Source organism: Apteryx rowi, unplaced genomic scaffold (genome assembly GCF_003343035.1).
Source record: "Apteryx rowi isolate R43461 unplaced genomic scaffold, aptRow1 scaffold_258, whole genome shotgun sequence".
Lineage (NCBI taxonomy): Eukaryota > Metazoa > Chordata > Aves > Apterygiformes > Apterygidae > Apteryx > Apteryx rowi.
The window spans coordinates 418,057-438,939 of NW_020448952.1; the positions used below are offsets into that span (position 1 = coordinate 418,057).

The window sequence follows — 20,883 nt, forward strand, 5'->3', positions numbered from 1 at the left end:
TGAAAACACTCTTATCTTGGTTAAAAACAAAACAAAAAAGCATGCCATAATGAAGAGATGAAGTTTAAAATGCCCGACCGGTCCTGAAGTAAGACAAAGCAGCAGGAATCGTGGGGTTTGGTCTATGTGACCCTGCGCCACGGAGCGCCCGGGCTGTCGCTGGGAAGGGCCGCTGCGGGCGGGCAGTTCCCGCGCTTCCCCGCCGAGCGGCGCGAGCCGCCTCGCCCGGCGGAGGGAGCCGCGCAGCCGTTGGCGCTGGCGCGGGCCCCAGCCCGTAACCGGCGTTTGAAGCTCTTGGAGGAGTTAAAACAACCGCTTAGAAAGCGTGAAATGCCGCTATGGCGTCAATGAATGTAAGCTTAATGGGTGTTAAGCCTGAAACTTAAAGGTGATAATTTACATGCAGTAACTAGGCTTGTAGGTAGTCATTTTTTTTGGGGGGGGGTGGGTGGGTGGGAAGTATTTAAATACTTATATTTCCTACTGATTCTTTTACTTGAAGCATCAAACCATCCACCTTCAAATAGATAGTGCCTTTAAAGCGTGGTGAGGAAGGAGAGATTAAAGGATGGGTGTGCCCTTACCAAAAAAGCAAAACCTGATTTCCTTGCTGCGGGCCCTGGCTCCAGCCCAGCTTCAGGTGTTCAGGTTCCTCAGGTGGCAGTAATGTGAGTGTCCCCTCCCTCCCCCTTAAAATCTCCAGCTCCTCTTGGTGATTTCTTTATATTCTCAGTAAAAAACAACATATGGGAAGCTTCTGGGCAATATGAAAGCAACTAAAAAATATTCCAGGCAATAGCTCACTGCAGGTCTTGGATTGTTTATTAAATGATTTTTATTGAAATCTTGATTTTGTGTTTAGCTGAAGCAGCACCAACTTTGCAGCTGGCTGCATGAGGACTTGGCTGAGGACCTTGCCTGACAGAACCTCCCAGCGTGCTGCACTGAAAGTGTACCTCAGCCCCAGAGGTCTGCAGCAAAGGCTGCCCGGAGTGAGGAGAGAGCTTGGAGAGAGCAAAGAAGCGTATTCCTGACCTTCAGGGTGCTGAGCGTAGAAAATGGTATGTTCTTAAGGTAGTAAGGGGGAGAAAGTCTGCAGGGCTGAGGCCTAGACCTGGAAAGTTGGGTGAAGCAGGGCAGCCTCTTTTGGGTGTTGTATCAAAGAAGAAAGAGGACCTTGGGTCTAGTTTGACTTTTCTTGTCACACAGCATGGTGGACTGTGGTGTTTGTAGAGGAACATGTAGACCTACAATAGTCGCTGTGTGTGTTTGTGTAAGTATGTGTTGCTGTAAGATGGCTCCCTTGTCGAAGTATGTTGGGAGAGCATGATGTTATGCACCCTCAAAGTCTGAGCTAACAAGGTCTTGGTAGATGGATTTTAATTTAGTCACAAAGTCCATTGTGGAAGTGCACAAATTGTCACACAGATCGTACACAAAGTGCTTATTTCAGTCTTGCATTTACTGTAATCCTCTAAATGTATTTGAGTTATTGTCTGTTACCCGTCTCTGTGTGGCCTTCTGAAACAGGTTATTAAGAAAACAAGCCCGGAGCAGGCCAGCATCCTGCCAACTTGACACATTGGTAATTATAATATGAATCAGTGCATAGGAAAGGAGAAGCTCCAGTTTTCTCACACAGATTACTAAGCAGCCTTCGGGCCACCATCTCCAGTGATCTCCTATGTATTTGTATAGGCAATTTATTGATAAAATAATCAGGGTTTTGGTCTTTCTTCCTGAAGAAGTTTCTTTGTGATTTGCTCAATTCATCAAAGCATTCATCTGCAGAGATGGAAGGGACTGCAAGCAATCAAATACGGTCAGGTACACTGAAGAAAGTGTAAGAATTCCTAGAGATAAAGCTTTTCATCCTGTTTCACTGGGTCCTTCCACAGAATGAGATTAGTATGACTCTGAACCACACTTGTTTTCAGAGCAAAGTGGAACAAACAACAAACAGTTTTTTTTTKKTTTTTTTTTTTGCTGTGTTTAAGGCATTTTAATCTATGCCACTTGCAGCCTTAGCATTGTGTGTGGCCTCTACTCTCTTACTGTTATGGGAAATCAACCTAATAAAACTTCTTCCCTTCTAAATGAATGTCATTGTTTTAATACAGTGAGTCAGAAAAGAAACAATATTAACCACAAAATAATGGCAATCTAACCACCAGCATGAGTTCTACCCCCCACCCCCATTCATCAATCAGCTGCAATGCCATTGAGCGTGTTTCCTCATTGTAATCATAATCTGGCAATGTTTAATGAAACTGAAAGTGGAGGAGTTCCCACAAATCAGAAATAGGATTTTCATTGATATAGTTGCAAGCATGAGACCTTGTTTTCCAAGCCAGAGAACTGGAGAGAAAAAAAAAATTGTTACTTATGAGTATTGCTTACATATGTTGAGCAGCTTAATGTCTGCCTGGGTTTTTTAGATAGTATAATCTTGGCTTTAACATGTTCAGAGTTTGATAACTTAATGAATGAAACTGATGGCATTCTGTAAACCCCTTGTATGGAGGCAGAAACAAATATTTCTGCTTTCTTCTGCCCCAAGTTAACTTTTTGCTGTACTGGCTTTGTTCTATGACTTCCAGCCTCTTTGGCATGTGATGTTTGGCTTAACCTTATCAAGTTATCTGTTATCTGAAATTATCTTCTAGAGTTCAGGCTAGAAAACTGCTTTGCTGTATGGATAAATAATTTGTTGGCCTGGGAATATTCTATTTAAATTGAGAATCCTTAAAGTTTAATAGTACTCTGCTGTTAGCCCTACTAACAGCCTKTTATCGACCTGCTAGCTGTGGAATTTTGGACCAAGGTGCAGGTAATAGAGAACTAAGGTGAGCCTTACAATTAAAATAGAATATTGGTCTAGGAGAGATGGGCACAAACACAATTAGTATGTTTATATGAAGTTCATAGATGGATTTCCCACATTGCCAGAATGATATTTAGAGTTTCAGTCATGCTCATGCAGGTTGTATGTTATTGCCCTGTGTACCAAAAAATAAAAATAAAAAATAAAAAAATCTGGCCTGTATGACTAGTTGCTGTTAAGGTACATCCTTTCTGTCACTGATGAGAAGAGAATGTAAACACCATCAGTCCTTTGCCTTTAATTCCTCCTTCTGAATGGCTATGTACATGTTTGCATTTGAGTTAACTGAGGGCAGCCTGTAGAATGATTTAGGAAGGAGACTTGAACTTGTTTCTTCCTTGATCCTAACAATCTTTAAAACTCTGCCGCAGTACCCTGTGAATTTATTAGTGTTCACAAAGGTAAACCTTGTAAAAATAAATGAGATGAAAAGCAAAAGAGGACCAGAAGAACAGGCTGCCCTTCTTATTTCCATTTGTAATTTCATGTGTTTCTGGGTTGTGGTTGTGGTGTGTGTTTTTGTTTTTTGGKTTTTTTTTTAATTTAGCTTTCTCACAGAAGGTATATGTCAAGTGCAGACACAGCTCCTCTGTCTGTACTTTAACCTGGTCATCTGTGAGCCTGAAAGCTGTGTAACTGTGTAATCACAGGGCAGCCAAAGCTAGTGTACTGTATTTGTTGTGGCTTACTGGTTTCAGCAGTGCTAACATGGCTAGCTGGCTTCTGGACCTGATCTGTCTTGCATCCTGCCAGCCCTAGATACTCTCATTTATCTGCCCCCAGGCATGTAGATGTACCCAGAGCTGTTATGATTGCAGATATATTACTACAGTTCCGTTTGTGGTTGCTGTGTGAATTTCAAAAGAGTGCTTTTATATGTAAAGTGTTGGGGAAGCTGAAATTACACTGTTTACTTGTCTTCTCTGGAAGAGGATGATAAATTCAGAAGACTTCTCTTCTTGCTTTTTTTTAGGGGTGTGTGGCTTCCTCCCTCCCTTAAAAACAGGTCAGGCATCATTCTAAAGATTCCCATTACTCCTTGTTAAATGTTTTGTCACAAGATTCTGCTGGCTGGTCTCTAAAATGCACCCTGGCTTAGTCTTTGTTATAATATGACAATTAATTAGCAATGGGACTATGAATGGAAAACAACTTAAAGCAGACTGCAAGACTGTGATACTCATTTAATATACATCCTATGCTGGGATAAATTTGTTCCTGGTGAAAGATGGTGGAAATTCCATCAAAGTTGTTAAGAGTTCAGCGCACTTACGCTAGTTCTGCATCTGACCCTCTCAGTGGTCACAGCTTTATGTATTGCTGCTAGCTCTGGGTCAGACCTTGAACTCTTGCTGTCAATGGAAGAGTTACCATCAGCTTCCATGGGAGTGGTATTAGAATTGTAGTGAAAAATGAGTGAACGAAGCACTACTTAATTTTTTCCTGTGCTGCTGCTTGCATGCTGGCTCAGTCATTGCTCCCAGCGTGAAAGGGAAATCCTGCAAAGTTGATCACGCCTGTGAGTTTCAGAATGACAATATAAGATGTTTTAAAAAAACAAACTTCAGCCCCACCCTGCCAGGCTACAGTTGGATGTTTATTTAACCAAACCAGAAAGTCTGCTTCAGCAGAAAATGAACTATTTTGTTCACTCATTGTTGAGAATCCAGAATAGTGCAAAATGAGTGAATGAAAGCTGTGTGTTTCTTTTACTCCATGAAATGGAATTCATGTCAGAGTTATAGAAGTATTTTGAAGTAAGAATTGCCAAAATTTATGGTATGGAACACGCACTCAAAATAATGTGATTCTTTCTCTGAAAATATTAGTACCTAAAAATAGTCCATAGCAAACCAGGGCTCTGCTGACTCAGTTAACTTGCACAAAATCATAACCAGAAGAAAGGGGAAATCAGTGTGTGGGGGGGTTGGTGCAAGGAGGCAGCTGGGCAGCTGAAAGTTTTGGGGGATCAAAACAGAGCTGCTTGGTCAGAATAGACCCTTATATGGGTAAGCTTCTCATATAATCCACACAACTATAACCTACTTTGCTGCAGAATTACAGGTTTTTTTTAAGTAGACAAATTCTTTCATTTTTGCACATGAAACCATGGTTTCTAATAACGTCTGGGCAATTAATGTTGTGATGTGTTGTTCCTTCCATGTACCTTGAAAAAATAAAAAAGGTGAGTCCAGAGTGCTTGCAGCTCATGTTTTATAGGAGATTGAATGTTTAGCCTAATGGCAGTTTTAGAGGTGGAGAAGTTGAAGGCTTTCCTGTTGGTCATGGGCATCTACACCCTCTTTCTGTGCTAGATAGAATGTTTTCTCTTGAGTCTTCACATGTGTGACTGATGGGACTATTCAGTTATATTTAATACAGTAAAAACCAGTAGAAGTCTCAGTATACTAGATGAATTAAGCTAATCAATATGGATAATATTTTGATGAGTGAGTACTAGTGTGGTGAAAATATCATCTTTTATACCTGGCTGGATAGACTCTACTGAGCCTGATTTTTCACAAGGTATGTTTCCATGCTTTTCTGCAGATGTAACTAGGCATGTCTGTACTAAAGCATCCAGAATCGATGGTTACCCTTATGGTGGTCGTGTGGATTGTAGCACTTCTCAGATGAGCATATTTTCCATAATCCATTTTATTTTTCTTAATCTCACAAAGAATGTGCTAGAGTCTGGATAAAACTACGATATTGGAGAAGATAAACCACTTCTTGAGTCTGTTGAACTTTTGCTCATTCTAAGATGTAGGTAATTTCTAGAACTTGATTATGTCTTTTTTGTTGTTGTTGTTTGTTTCTTGCAGCCTGCCTCTGCATTTCTTGATTCTGCCAGGAATGGAAAGAGAAATGGCAAAAGCTGATGAGAAATGAGGGTTCCCACGGTGTTGTAGCTTGACTAGAAATATGGAATGCTGGGTGTTCTATTAGGCACCAGTCAACATAAGTTACAAACTTACATTTTGTGAAACTTTCAGTATCTCAAAATCTTAGTGTTACATAAAATCACAGGCCTGGAAAGACCAAAGAAAGTCGTCTAATCTACTGCTATACTTTCAATCATAATGAACTATACAAGGTCATCCTGGAGAAATGTTTGACTTGTTTGTGATGACCTCTGTTGGTAAGGACTTAAAAATTCTCCACGCAGTCCATCGTAGTACTTTGCTATCCTTACCACTAAAATGCCTAAAATTCTCTTTTTGCAATTTAAGCCCATTACTACTTATTCCATTTATTCTGCCTGCAGAAGTTAGTCTTCCATTTCAAAACCGTCAGGCTGGCCACCTTGTTCTTCTGTTCTTCAGACTAACCAGTCCCAGTTCATGTAATCTTTTCTCAAAGAAAAATTTTTCTAGGCCTCTGGTGACTTTTTACTTTTTTCTTCTGGATTCTATTTAATTGTGTAGTTCCTTCCATGTTCACCACCTGCCTGCCACTCACCCATATGCTTCTTCTAGGCTGTTCTGTTTGTAATTTTCCATTAAAAAGTGCTTTGTTTTTATGGTAGAAGAGAGCTGCCAGAAAGGGAGGCTGATAGCGTTGTTTTTGGGGGGGAAAATAAAAAGGAGCGCATTACTACCCTGGAGTAAGGGGAATGATCCTACCCCAAAAGTTCATTTTCCTCTGGGCCTAAAGCAGTTCTGGCTAAGTGAGAATAGTATATACAGTATTTAATTTGGACTTATTTTGAAACTGACTGGCCAATTTACACACCCAGCCAAAAAGAACACTTAATTATTGAGTCCAACCTGCAATCTTTCTCTTAGTTGGGGCATTGTTTTGGGTCTTCCTCCCATGCTCTTCCATTATGAAACCTGCAGAGAACTTAATACCTCTGGAATGTCTACCTTTTTTTCATATTTTATTGAAATAGAACACAGGATCAAAAGATTGGGAGCAGTGGTAAAGGGTGTCAAGCTACAGGTAGCCTGGCAACATCCACCTAGGAATACTGATGCTTCTAGACTTTTTCTCTGAGAACAGCATGAGTCAGCAGAATACCTGCAATAGTAATTGTAAAAGTATCCTGCTCAACATGTGTTGACTCTGAATCTTAATGATTGCCTTTGAAGTGATTGCCTGATTAGTTCACTTACAAATTAGGATCACTTACAAAGGTATATAGGTGCTCTACTCATAACACCTCAAATTTGTGCTGTGATAGCCATGGCTATCATGAGCAGTGCCACAGACATAGGAGAAAGACTAAGTTTAATAAGCAGATTAGAATGACCATACAAAGCCAGACCAGAGGTCCAGCTAGTCCAGTATTCTCTGTGTGACGGGTCAACAACTGGTGTCTAGGAAACCATGTTAAGAGCAGAAGTATTTAAGGATACTTTCCTGTATACCTTTCCAGCCTCTAGCTATATATGTGAGAAAAAACAGTGATATCTTTGTCTTTAAACAGTCTTCCAGACTTGTTACAAAGTAATAAAAGTTTAGACATTATTGCAAACTTAAGGGTACTTTCTAGTCAGGTTTACAGAATAAGGAAATTCCCTGTTAATGACACAAGATGGCCATCTAGCGGCTGCTCCCTTGATTCTTGTTCAAAGAAAGCAACACAAAAAGCAATCTTTGTTTTGGATTATTTGACTTTCATGAATGGGTACTAGCTAAGCTAACTGTTTGACATGGGAGTTTTAAACTGTTCCTGCCCCTAATTTGGATAATCGATAATTATTAATGCCATAGACAAGGAATTCTGTAGTGCTGTAACTTGGTCCCCTGTGGTATTTTGGTAAAGAGATCAGTATGATACAATATCAGATGTATGCACTAAATGGATTTAAAATAGCTGACAAGTCCTAAAATGTAGTTGTTTATAGGGGGAGCTTTCAGGTCTCTGTATTTAGACTAACAATATTTATTTATTTTTTGTTATGACCTGGCAGAAAACCTATGGTTATTGCTGATAAAACTTCAGTTATGCCAAAATGGAGAGAATAGGTAGATAATGAATTAGATACACAATGAATAGTGAACACAGGGTTCACTTAGTAACCTGAGTAAGAAAATCAGATTATAAGGCTGTAAAGGATTATTATAGTTGTCTGGTGTAAGTCTGTGAAGGCCTCTAGATCACTCTGTGTCATCCGGTATGCAGTGCAGACAGATAAATATTCCACTTCCTTTCTCTAAGACTATACCAAGGACAGGTCTACACCTTCATGTAAAAGGAGATCTGCGCTCATCTCCACATGTCCTGAATTATCTGGTCAGCRCGGTGGCTATGGCAGCTTCTCTAGCTAGTAAGTTATCTACACRTTTCCATGAACGTCATACTAAGGTGTAACAGCATCACCTTTTGACATCTGCCATAATTATGTTGCAGCATGTATGTATATATAGTGTGTGTATATATATAAAAAAAATCAACTGCCTGCCTCTACTGATGATATTTCTCAGTATTGCTATGGGCCACTGTCTTTCTTGAAAACAAGTAATGTATCTTACTGTTTCCCCACTGGGAATAGTCAGAGATAGTGGTCATTTTGAAAAAGGCAATTTGTAGTGAAATTGTTTGAAATTAAATTGGTCAACTCATCTGCAGGGGAAAAAACAACCTATGTAGAAGATTGACTCTGTATAAACATTAATAGTAAAAAGTTGCTTTTAAATATTACTCACATATACAATTTCAATTGGGTTTAATTATAGAAGGATTATTCTGCTTTTATTAAAATCACTTATGGCAAAAATAGACATTGAATTTCATAAGAGATTAACTTCAGTTAACTAACTCCAAATTAGTAAGTATGTAGGAGGCTGATTAAGTGAAAAACCCCTCATTGGTAACCTAAATACAGAGTAGCAGTCTTTTACATTGGTGCACAGCCTATGCATAGAAAAAGATGTTAAAGGTTAAAAAAAAAAGAAAAAGACATTAAAGATATCAAATTTTAATCAGTTTTGGGGAGAGAAGAAAGTAGTCGATGCAGATATACAACAGTACAAAATCCTATACATAGTATCCTTCTTTCCCTGTTCCACATTTAAGGAAGGTAGACATGTAACAATAGGAAACAAAAACGGTATGCTAAAATGCTAGTCTACAAATTTCATACAGACTAGCAATCATGTAGGTTATTGTGTGATTCAGACCCTATCTGAATGTCAGGTAGAAAGCATGACTCTGTGTCAGTGTTAGTCTGCACTAAGTCAGAGTAGGCTGATGGCTCATAGACCTGGGAGAATTCCTTTCAGCTCTCTGCTTCTGCAGCATCTCCTGCTCCATCCTCCATGAACAGAGAAGGGACTGGAGATATTGCCTTCTGTGCCTGTGCAGAACTTCATGCCTAGAAGTTGCTGCTCCTGCTTTCATATGGACCAAAAAAAAAGGGGCAGGGGAAGATATCCCAAAACTAGTATCTGGCCCATGCTACTAGAAGTTGTGGACAATCCTAAAATGGTTATTTATAGTCAACACCTCACAAATATAAGACTTTCCTGTCCTACATCCCCTGTGAGGAGAGGCAATACTGTTTTCTCTGTGTTACTGAGCTGAGACCCTCTGTCTGTATGCACTGTTTACTCATTTAAAACCTATATACATAACAGGGCTTGATGTGTATAACTTCTGTTCCCTGTGTGCAGAGCAGTTGAAACACAGAAATTTGCATGTGCACAAATAGAGGACAATAGAGTTCATAGCATGAAATTAAAAGGGGGAAGTTTAAGCTGAACAGCAGGAAAAATACCTTGCCAGTGAAGTGTATTCTGTAGTGAGCCCAACCTCCCAAGGGGAATGGTGAAAGCTTCATCCCCTGGAGTATTTAAAGCTAATGTAAAAACTGAAGAGGAACTGTTTTGCCTTGGCAATGAAATAGAACAGATGACTTAGTAGGTGTCATCCATTTCTAACACCTATGATTTTGTCTAAAAAACTTTAAGTCCCTAGAATATCCTGGACAGGGCTTGTGTTAACTGAAACTGTATATGCCACTAAAAAATCCACATGCCTCTGGGGTTTATTTAATTTTCCTCTTGGAACAGCAATAACTGTTAAAGTACAGGGCATACACTGGACCTAAGTAACTGGCTGGAATTAATGATGCTCAGCTGTATGTTGAGCTATCAGGTTTTGTCAGTTGACTGTGAATCGCAAGGGTATGCCCTCAGCCTCAGTCACTATCACTTGGAAGAAAATTCTCCTTCCTTCCCTTCCTGGATGCAGGCAGCCTGTAAGTAGCACATGTTCACTTTGGTCCAAAATTGTCAAGTCGTAGGTTGGATCCCTGTTGTGATTTTATTGTATAATTTGATTGGCCCTTGTATCCTTGGCTATTGCTTAAAAATGTACTGCTATAATAAATGGTCTTGTCAAGTATGTCGCAGCATTGTCCTAATGGAATAAATCTCTACTAAGACCCCAAATTTTTGCTTTGGATTATGTTGTAGGATTTGTAAGCAAAGTGATGTTGTATAGTGTAGTAGAAGTAACACAATTGTACATTTCAAGTAGGTTCTTCTTCTGATACATAATGTATTATCTAACTTGTGCATATTTTTTAGGCTGATGTTCCATTTGTGTGGAATTTATCTGTGTCTGTATGTAGTGTTCTTGGTAGAGAAGTCAATCTGTGTATCATATAGTCTGCGGCATCTAAAGGTTCAGTAGAAGGGTTTTGCTGTTCTAAAACAGTTGTTAACCTGAAATGTTTAATTTTTCTAGTGTTAATTTTGCTGGCTAGACTTTAAAAGCTTTACATTGGTAGTTGACCTTGCAGTGAAACTGACATAATTACTCATAACTACAGAATTAATTTAAAAAATATATATGCATGTTGGTTTTTATGCATTTTTATACTGCTATCATGTATTATGCAATTACATAATAAAGGCTACCTTGAAATAATGTTAAGATTGTAAAGCCAAACACTCAAATTCAGAAAGCCTAGAATACCCCTTGCACCACAGAGGGCCCCTGGCTTTTGAGAAGTGGCTCCTGGAAGATTCCACCCAGATGTTGTAGCTCTATCTGTAGGCTGGTGTTTTCATGGTTCAGTTGTTTGTTTTGGTGTGCCATGAAGTGCTGGAATGTGCTCAGTGCGATGGACTCCTCAGATAATTCAGCTCCCAAAGTCCATTAACTCTTTACCAAGCTGGCTTTGGTTAAGGTTCTTGGAAGATTTGGCTAGACTTTGGTGGTGACAAAGCATGACAGAAGCATAGCTCTTAACTGGACCTACTTTAAAGGTAGACATGGTAGAACATCCTAGTGAAAGTGGTAAATTTGCAGTTCTGAGAAATGGATAATTTTGGTTAGATCTTTTTCCAAAAAAAGTTAGCATGAGGCAGACAGCCTCATGTTAACTGAAGGCAAAATGCTTAAAGTTTGGCAACTGAGAAACAGTTGAAGAGTTTACAATGAAAAGGCAATTGCAAAGCAATGTTGGTTGTATAATATATGGCTATTTTTTACTTATGAGTTACAAATCGGGGATCTCATCCTCTCCATATTGTAACAGAAAGTTTCAGTCATATAGAACAGGATGGAACTTTATAGCAATGTAGCTAGCTGTTGGTTTTTTTTTTTTTAAATAATTGTATGTTAAAAAAAAAAAAAAGAAAAAAAAGTTAGGGCAAACTTTCTAAAATACATGAAGGAGATGTATTCCTAACTGCTCTTTGCAGCTTTGAAAACTTCCTGTGTGATACAGAAATCCCTTTCAGTAAGCCCAGAAGGCAAAAATGGATTGTAATCCAAAACACAGCTCAAACATGCRCCTATAAGCCTGTAAAAAGTAAGAATGTCCTGCCTGCAAGCTGGTACGAGAGATAAATGGGAATAGAAGCACTTCTAAGCAGCAGCTTTGGCAGTGTGTTTAAATTGCTCTTTCAGAAATGCTTTTAACAGTACATGATAAGTGTGTGTTTGAGAGGAATGTGTCTGGGTTAGGAACTGATTAAAAATTAATTTACARTAACAGCATGAAAGGTGGAAGGACAGGCTGTTGTTTTATTTTAAATAGCTTTACCATCTTGTATTTCTATATTAAAGTTTTGTTATGAAAGTGAAACCTGTAGGACACAATTCAGTCAGAACCTTCATGGGGATAAAATGTTTCGTTGAAGAAAGCACTTTTTAAATAGAATTTCTTTTATAGATGTAAGACTGGCAGGATCAAAGTATCACATAATAAAGCAATAAAATTAGACAACTGTGTTAGTTTGAATACAATACTATTTTCCAGCAGTGAGGAAAAGAACACAAAGGGTGGGACTAGGTGAAGCCAAGCCCCAAAAAAGTGTACTGGCATGATGACCAGTGCAGTACTTTTGATTATGATCATATACACTCTCAAAATACTGAAGGTCTGCTACTACACAGTGACTAGCCAAATTAATGTAAAATGCATATAGCGTGAAGCACAAAGAGCAGTGCTGCAGGTATTCTTTATAAACCTAAAGGTCACCTTCAGAAAAGCATCAGGGTTCTTCGAAGTTTTTCTAGTCTGAATCAGCTTGTACTAGGCAAAGAGCTGAAGGCAGAACAGGTAAAAGAATCAGTGTTTTTTTTTTTTTTTTTTAATAGTCTGCATGCTAATTAGTGGATTGTTTCTGTTAGCTTTAATTATGCTTGTTCCTGTGCGCTGGCTAGATTTTTGAGGTTAGGATGAAAGTCCAACAGATATCAGGTCTAGAGGTGGGTTTAAAAAAAAAAAGACTCAGAAGTAGCATTGCAAGAAATCAGTCTTGTCACTACCCTGTCACCAATAAGTAATTGCAGAACTGCTGGAAAAGCATATGCTTACTCAGGTGCTTGAATCCCCATATGACCCCCACCCCCAAAAAATGCTAAAGCGACTGATAGAAGTCAACAAAATAAAAGCAAATACTTAAGCAAATATAACATCTTCTGGTAACACTGATTGTGAGGTGGAATGATTTCAGAAGAATAGAACAATATGGTAGTAGGGCTGGGCATAGATAATGTTTTTGACAAGTACTTTTTTTCCCTCACTGTCTTAGGGATAGCTGGGATAGCATAGGCCCATCTTCCTCTGATTTTGATTAATAGCAACAGTTTCTTTCTGAATGTAGATTTGCTAAGTCCTCTTTCTTCCCATGGTCTCACTTCATCTTTAAATCCACTAGTCATTTTTAATGGTCCTCTAACATGTATGCACAAGCGTTTGTGAACAAGCTGGTTGGGCTCAGACAAACACAGTGTCTGCATAAAGTGTGTGGGGGGTTGTTTGTTTTTAAATTCTAGTGAATAATAATCAGATTTTTTGGTATCTTAATTTTTTTTCTTTTTAATTTCTGGTGTCTTAGGAATTCATCCACTTGGATCAATACTTTCTTTTCACAGACATGGACATAGTCTGTGTAAAATTCCTGTAACTTGGGACATAGCAATCCATATTTTACCAGATTCATTTCTAACAGTACAATTCTGCTCTCATTTAGTAAGTTTTGTAATAGTATAATTCCACTGACTTTCATGGAGGTACTTATTTACTGTGGTTTAAGTGGATTAGGTTGGGTCCACATGAAATATTGAAATAATCAGTATTTATATAGCAGGGTGAAACTGATACTGGACAAACTAAGCAAAGTTTATGTTGACTAGATATATAAATCAAAATCCACCATTCATGTAACTGCTGAATCAATGATGAAGTTGGTGTACTGAATTTGTAAAGGAAAGACACCATTTCTGTTTTGCATGCATAAAACCGTGCTGACAATGCTGTATCTTTACTATGCTTTGCCAACAGAGGGCAGATAAATACACCTTTTTCAGCTTCTGTAATATTTGCCAAGGAAAGTTCCACTGTAAAAACATAAGCAGCAAGTTTTATATATTGCAACAATAAATTATGAATCTATAAAAAGAAGAAATAAAATCAAAACAAAGCAAGCTTTTCATGTAAAAGGAAAGCCAAACAGAAGCCAAAACTTGCAATATCAGCTTTTTACTTGATGCTTTAATATCATCCTTCAGTACCTTTCTCTCTTGATGTATTAATCCATGATATCTGCTGTTTTCTTTCCAGGTTTTTCTTTTTGGTTAATTTTGTAATGTTCTAGCATTATATAAATGGTAGATAAAGAGAAATTATGTCTACTGTCAGTGTTCTCTGTTGTGCAAGGTCTACTGTTTATTTTTCCTTAGCAGCAGTTTCTGGTTATCCATAAGATTCTTGCCAGACTTCTTCCAGCTGGTACTGCAGCACTCATCATATGGCCCAGACACTGTATTCTGCCCACTCGAACACCCATTCTTTTGTGAAGCAAAATCTGAGAAGTCTCTGGGTATGAGAATTTCAGTTTGGCTAGTTATACATAATTTATCTGATCTGTCCTTTCAAGGTCTCGCCAGACTGGTCGTGTAATAAGCCCTGTCATCTTCCAGTCTACAGATCTGTGGTCTCAGGAAGAGTGGGAGGACACCACTCTTGCCATGTAATTCATTTCTTTCCTGCAGAAAACTGATTTCTCCAACTGGCAAAATCCCTTCTTCAGGATCAAATTGGAGAAGTAAAATCTGTAGCTACTGATGTTTTAGAAGCCTGCAGTAGAAATTGCCACATGGAGAAATTTCAGACTTGCCAGTACGATTTAAGAGTTCTTTTAAGCCCAGTGATACCTGATGCTTATGTCTCAGTCAGTTTTATTGTCTCTTGCATGCAGACCATTTTCATTTTGCTGTCATCTAGTGGGAAGACCATGCAAGCTTTAATTTGGCTTTAGCTTTGAGGGGGAAAAAAAAATTTTGAAGAAGCATTTGTCTGAACACATTTGCCCATTTCTCATGCTCAGGTGTGGCATGAATGCATACAATGTGAGCATTAGGAAATTTGCAAGGCTGTTGCAGTTTGCTTCATATGTCCTGAAATATGACACAAGTCTTATTGTTTATCAGAGCCATGATAGTACAGCAATGCCCATATGGTTATTTTCTGTGTTCGAAGTAGATCTGAATTCTCTGTTAGTATTTAGCTAATAATAATATCACAGTAAGAAGGAAGATATTTGACATACAGCCCTTTAAATGCCTAGGTACAGTATAGTTGTATTTGCATTACATTTCACATCTCCCAGGTAGTGTGCAGGGACTCCAGATCAGATTATATTTTATCACATGGGAATAATTCTCTGACTTTCTGTCAAGTAAAAGCATGTCACATCAAGTAATAGCTGTTGTTATAATATTGATAAATGAGAAATTTCTAAATCCAACTGGACTTTGCCATGTTTGCCTGCATGGTGATGTCAGTTTATAACATCATAATAAGCTTCAGTGACAGACGTCTCTGTCTAGGTGCAGRACAAAGAACTACAGTCTTGAAGTCAATGAAGAACTACAGATACAGCAGCATATCCATGGCTACTGAGATAATCAGAGGCTTTGACAACAAATTGATTATCTTACTGATCAAATATTTTGTCCAGACTGATGGGCRCTCTGAAAGTTATGAATTTCCCCTCTTGGAAAAAAAAAAAAAAAGGCATATCTAATCAAACTTCTTTTGTCTTTATAAAAAGTATTTATACAACATAGAGAAGGAAATACAAAAGGCCTGGGCTGGATTTTCCACAGCTAGTGGTCACACAGGATTGCTTTTGAGGAGGAGCATAGGCTGTAAATCACTGTGTGATTCTAATCTATTATTAGGTCAGAAATAGTGTCACCATGGGCTTCTCACCTGCCTTCTTTTGTTGAGCTCCATTATGTAGCTTCAGTCTGAATAGTCAATGAAGTACTGAATCTGGAAAATGGCAGGGTTTTTTTCTCTTTTCCATTTGCCCTGTTGTTCTGTTTCATGTAATTATACTCATAATGCAAAAACAATTACAGTGTAAATTACTAGGCCTTTACTGACAATTTTGTCTTTTCACATGCTATTCTTTTCCTAATGACTTATTCCCTCCTGCATTGCATTTCAGATTGTTCCTGGAGCTAGCCATTAATGCAGGGTCCAAACCCTCAAATGAAGGCTGAAATAGAGGATGCATGCTGGAACTGGCATAGGAGGAGGTCATTTGACTTGCTATATTCCTAGGCTGCTGTCCAAGGAGAAATTAAGCACTAAATATAAGAAGAGTACTCCCACCTGAATCAGTCCTCCAGCAGTTTTACTTTCCTTTCCTCATGGCTCTGTTTAGTGTCGCATCCGGTTTCATGGCTTAAGATAGCTGAAAATTGAATACTTGCATGTTTTCAATTTTTGAGGCATTCTGACTGTTTCTGTGAAGATAAAAGAAGAGTAAAATCTCTTCTGTAGTAGAAGCAGATTGCTTTGGTAGAAGTGAAGAGTATTTTTATAGGGTGATTGAACGGTTAGACATTAACTCTTAGATGTATTCCAGTTGCCTGTGTGACAGAGACAGGCTGTTTGCAAGCCACAGGGCTTTTTTTTTCTTTGCTTAGGACAAATGGGGCCATTTGGATCATTTTGTCTGGCTTCCAGCAGGGGAGTGGTGATTTCTTTGCTAAATGGGATGGTGTTTTGAACTATTTGGAACAGATGGAGAGAAAATTAGATGTTGCGATAAGAATGGAGAGTTTCAATGCAGATGGATTAACAGGTCAGCTTTATACTCTAGGCTGCTTTTTTCCCCACCTATGGCCAGCATGCAGTTAAACTTCTGCATAATCTATTCAAGTCATACTCATTTGTTTGACAAAGCAAATGGTTAAAAGATCTCACTCTTCTCTGAACTAATACATCTTCAGAATTATCTTCCTCTCTGTTGTAACCAAGAAATATTGCTCTGAAAGTGGAGGAGGAAGATATTTAAGGAATTATGGAAAAAATAGATGTTCCTGTAAAATATATATATATATATATATATATATATATATATTTAATCCGAAGCAAATGAGACCATCTAAAACACTTCCAATTGCCTTGTACATCTGGGACTTATTAACTGTCAGCTGTAAATCTGGCTTCCCCTGGTTGCCATTAAGGGAACACACGTAGATGGATTGTTAGAAAGTTTGGTCGCTATTACACATTCTGTATAATGATTTGCTGGTACCATTATTCTAGAGTCATAAAGACCATAAAGTAAAGGAAAAGTCATAAACACGTTACTTTCTTCTCAGTTAGTGGTGTTCTTTGGCAGCTGCTATGCCCTTAGGGTATCTTCTTTTATGGTACTTACCTTAATTCCCTAGTTTGGCTCTTAAAATATTAGCCCCAGCTAAGTGGTGGGAACTGAAGACAATTGGCTGACTTTTTAAGTTGCTTCTTCAAAACTGAATATAGACTTCTGGACAAATTTCCTGTAGCCTTACAAGATCTCAATTGCTACTTTGTTTTTTGGGGCCAAGAATATATATATTTATTTTTTTCAGCAGTTTCTCCCCATATCTAGGGCTTTTCAAATTGATCCACAACAATTAGTRAATATTTGAAAGTGTTTGTAGAAATTGTAGATTTGGTTGCTTGGCAAAATTTCAGGGGCTTTTTAAATGCTTTTTAGAATTTCTCAATCTGGATGCCTGGAAAAAGACAAACAATAATATCCTTGCATATCAGCTTACACAGTAGCACAAAGTTTTATTGTTTCTATTACAACAAATAGCATTTTCATTTCCCAGTTCCTCATTTTCTGTGAGGTACAATGGTCTATACAACAGATGAGTGGGAAGATGGCAAACCTTCTGGATTTGAAGACGTGTAGGTGCCTGTAAAAGTTCGTATTTCTCAGACTTTGGCTATGCTACTGCTGTAGTAACAAACAGACTGCAGTGCAGCATGGAGGTGCCTGAATGAGCTTCAAGTTAGGTATCTGAGGTACTGGCAGCAGTCTAAACAGTGCATAAGCAGTTATCCATGAGCTTGTTTGCCCTGTTGTCAAGTGCCTTAGGTGTGTTGATTTATTTTGTTCAAATGCTTCCCAGTGAATTGTGAAGAAGCTATAGTACAGAATGGAGTTTGTCTTAAACAACTGTCTGGTTGTCTCCTTTCCCATCAGCATTCAACAGGCTCAAATATCACACTAAAAGAAATGACTTTGGATTAGGAACAAATTTCACGTATTTCTCATTTCTTCTCATGCTTTTGATTCTGCATTTTTTGAGAAACCTTTATACAGCCTGTTCCTCAGCTGTTCCTGAATCTCCACTGAACATGTCTTTTGCAGTTTCACTTCACCAAACTTTCACTTCACTGCATTAACAATTACTTCTTTAATGGTCAATTTCCAGGTTGTCTTACCCTTTCAGTGACTTCTCTGCTACCCTTGATCCTCAATATTTCTTCCTCATCTTTCAAGGCTCAACGTTTTTGGTTATCCTTTGAACCTGTCTTTCAGCATCTTCTCCGTCTGTGTCTGCTCTGAATACCAAAGCTGTGATAGCAGCTTGTGTAGAATTCCTCGCTGTCCTTTACACTTGTTGGCATGGGGATAGGTGGCATACTACTGTGTGGTGATAGTGTGGGCTTTTTGTCCTTCAAATGCCTCCTCTAAATCTAGTTCATGGAGCTGCTAGAGTAGTAGCCTTTTGTGGGCTCCCTCGTGCCAGACTCCTCCTGTTTCGAGGGGAACAGACTTGCCTTCTTTGTTAGCAACAGCAGCAGTCAGTGGTCATGGCTACATTTACTTCCATTTCTTTTTTATCCTCCATTGAGGACAAATGCCCTTCTCACCCACCTGTTGTCACAGCTTTTTGAAAAATCCTTCTCCACTGCCTGCCAGGGCCATAATACTAACAGTTGGCAGCAGGAGAGAATCTTGTTTTGTGTTTTCTGTTGTTATTTTAAGTTCCAAAGGGAAGGAATTGTCTAAGGTGATGCTGAACAGGCTGTTATTCTTACTCAGTTGTTAGTACTGTGTCCTATGGACACACATCTGTGAGTGCCTGTGTTTTATGGAGAGAAGTCTCTCTCTTCACCTATTTTACTTTAGCAGTTGGTTGTATTTACTGAAGCCCTTCCAAATTGTAAATTAAATCAACAAAACAGCTTTCCTTCAATGTCTTTTAAACAAGCACTCTCTTTTATTAAAACTTGATTACTTTACTGCCATAAGTCATTGGAGGGCCAAACTGAACCAACAGCATAATGCTATTGAAGGCTTTTCATGGAAGAAGCACTGTTAAAATTCCAGCAGAGGGTGTGTTTGACTCCAGTATAGATGCTATTTTCTGAAGTGCAAATTTGCCAAATGTACTCTTCATTATGTTCTGGACTTTGCGCCTCATAATGGCAGATTGCCATCAGCAAATGGACTGGAATGAACAAAGCGAAAACCATTGGTATTCCAGAAGTAGTGATGGTTTGGGGTTGAAATACTCCTTGTTCTTGAGGGAGCCCCAAAATCATGCTAGCATCTAACTGAAATTCAGGTCAGGTATTTAGAGCCTGAATGTGAAATGAAGACACAACAGGAAGGTGAAAGATAGGAATTTTGGTGTTAATCAAAGTCTCTCCTACATGAAGCTGGCTGCACAATTGTTTAGGAAGAAAAATAGTCTTACGGTCTGCTGTAATAGACTTATCTTCTTTATATTTGAAAAATTTTGCCCAACCGTAGTTGAACTGCAGGGAAATGAGAAGGGAAACTTCCTCCAAAACCTCCATCCAACACTATTGTGCTGTTTTTCTGCCCAAAGGGCTCAGGAGGAGTATGTGGTCACAGCCTGGGCATGGGGAAGGCAGGTGAGGTAGAAGTGTGACACAAACAAACATAAGGTGCAGTGAGTAAAGCACCAGCCTGTGAGATTGGAGTTTGCTTCTCATCTCTGCCTCTGACCTAATTTTCAGAGAAGATTCCTATTTGCATGTAATATTAATATGCTAAGAGAAAATAATGAAACATAACTAGATAATTGAATGTAGCCAGCAATTTATTAAGTGTGGTTGGAATATCTGTAAAATAGCAATTATGCTGGTCTTTAACATATGTATTTTTAAACAGCTGGAGACTGTTGCTGATAGAGCAACAGGAGTAGTGCTGAACCATAGGAGTAGTGTTTTCCTGTTTGCTTTGTTTTTTGTTTTGGAGGTGTTTTTTGAGATCCCTTGGTTATGTAATTAAATAAGCAACAGATATCTGTATTACTCAGAGAGCAGAATTACTGGGAACAAACAGCGTTTACCCATGCTGGGGATGCTAGTGGTTGTTTGCAGTCTTGAGGACCGCTGCAGATCCGTTCTTAGCACTAGAATTATTTCCGTTGACTTCAGTACYGCTCAAATTCCAGGAGCAAACCACCAATGTTACAGACCTTATGTACTATTCTCTAATTGCTCTGGCAGGCCACAGGGATGGACACTTGGAGGTATTCCATAGCCATCTGATTGCCCTAAATACTGAGCTATTAGACATGGTRATAAAATGCCACTTTCTTCTATGTTTTTGTGGAGATTGACCTGTTAGGCACGCTCCATGAAGCCCTACTGTTCAAGCTAGCATTGATTTAAGTGGAGGAAAGTGTTGTTTGTGAATAGCAATGTGTTTGACCAGCTCCCCCCCACTATGTGACTGTGTGAAATGATAGCTGGGCTCAGTATTTGGACTTTAAGGTTAAGTTAGAAATAAGTCTGCCCATTGTGTTTCAAAATGCTGATGTATTGAAGATGAAGACCAATTATTCACATCATTTGTCTCTCTCTGACCCAAGAATGAAAAATCTAATTGTTTTTAGCTACAAGAGAAGAAACAAATGTTCTTTAGTAGAATTAACTTCAAATGATGTCAACCAGATGATGTCTTTTGCTGTCATGTCAGCAAATTTCAGGGAGATATTCTAAGACGGAGGAGGATTGATGGAAAAGGAATTGTCAGGGGAAATGTAGCTGGAGTTTAAAGAACAGGGTATGGAAGTAAGCATATTACACTTTATTTGCCTTTTGTTCAGAGACTTACAAAAAAAATCAAAGCAATTTTCCTGGCTGAAACCTAGAACTGTAAACCTTATGAATACAGAATATGCAGATAATCCAAGCACATTTACAGTCATGGTTTGTACAAGCAGATAGCCTATTTCTGTGAGCCTCTTGAGGAAA

General features: G+C 38.6%; 1 long non-coding RNA gene across 1 annotated transcript in view; it reads left to right on the forward strand.

The window, feature by feature from the left end:
* Window positions 1–239: 239 nt before the first annotated feature.
* The window catches only part of LOC112966837, a 59,985-nt gene continuing 39,341 nt past the window's right edge, over window positions 240–20,883 (forward strand). The window contains exons 1-2 of the long non-coding RNA XR_003253759.1: window positions 240–353; window positions 863–1,061. This is a non-coding gene — a long non-coding RNA (uncharacterized LOC112966837). The remainder of the gene's footprint in view (window positions 354–862; window positions 1,062–20,883) is intronic.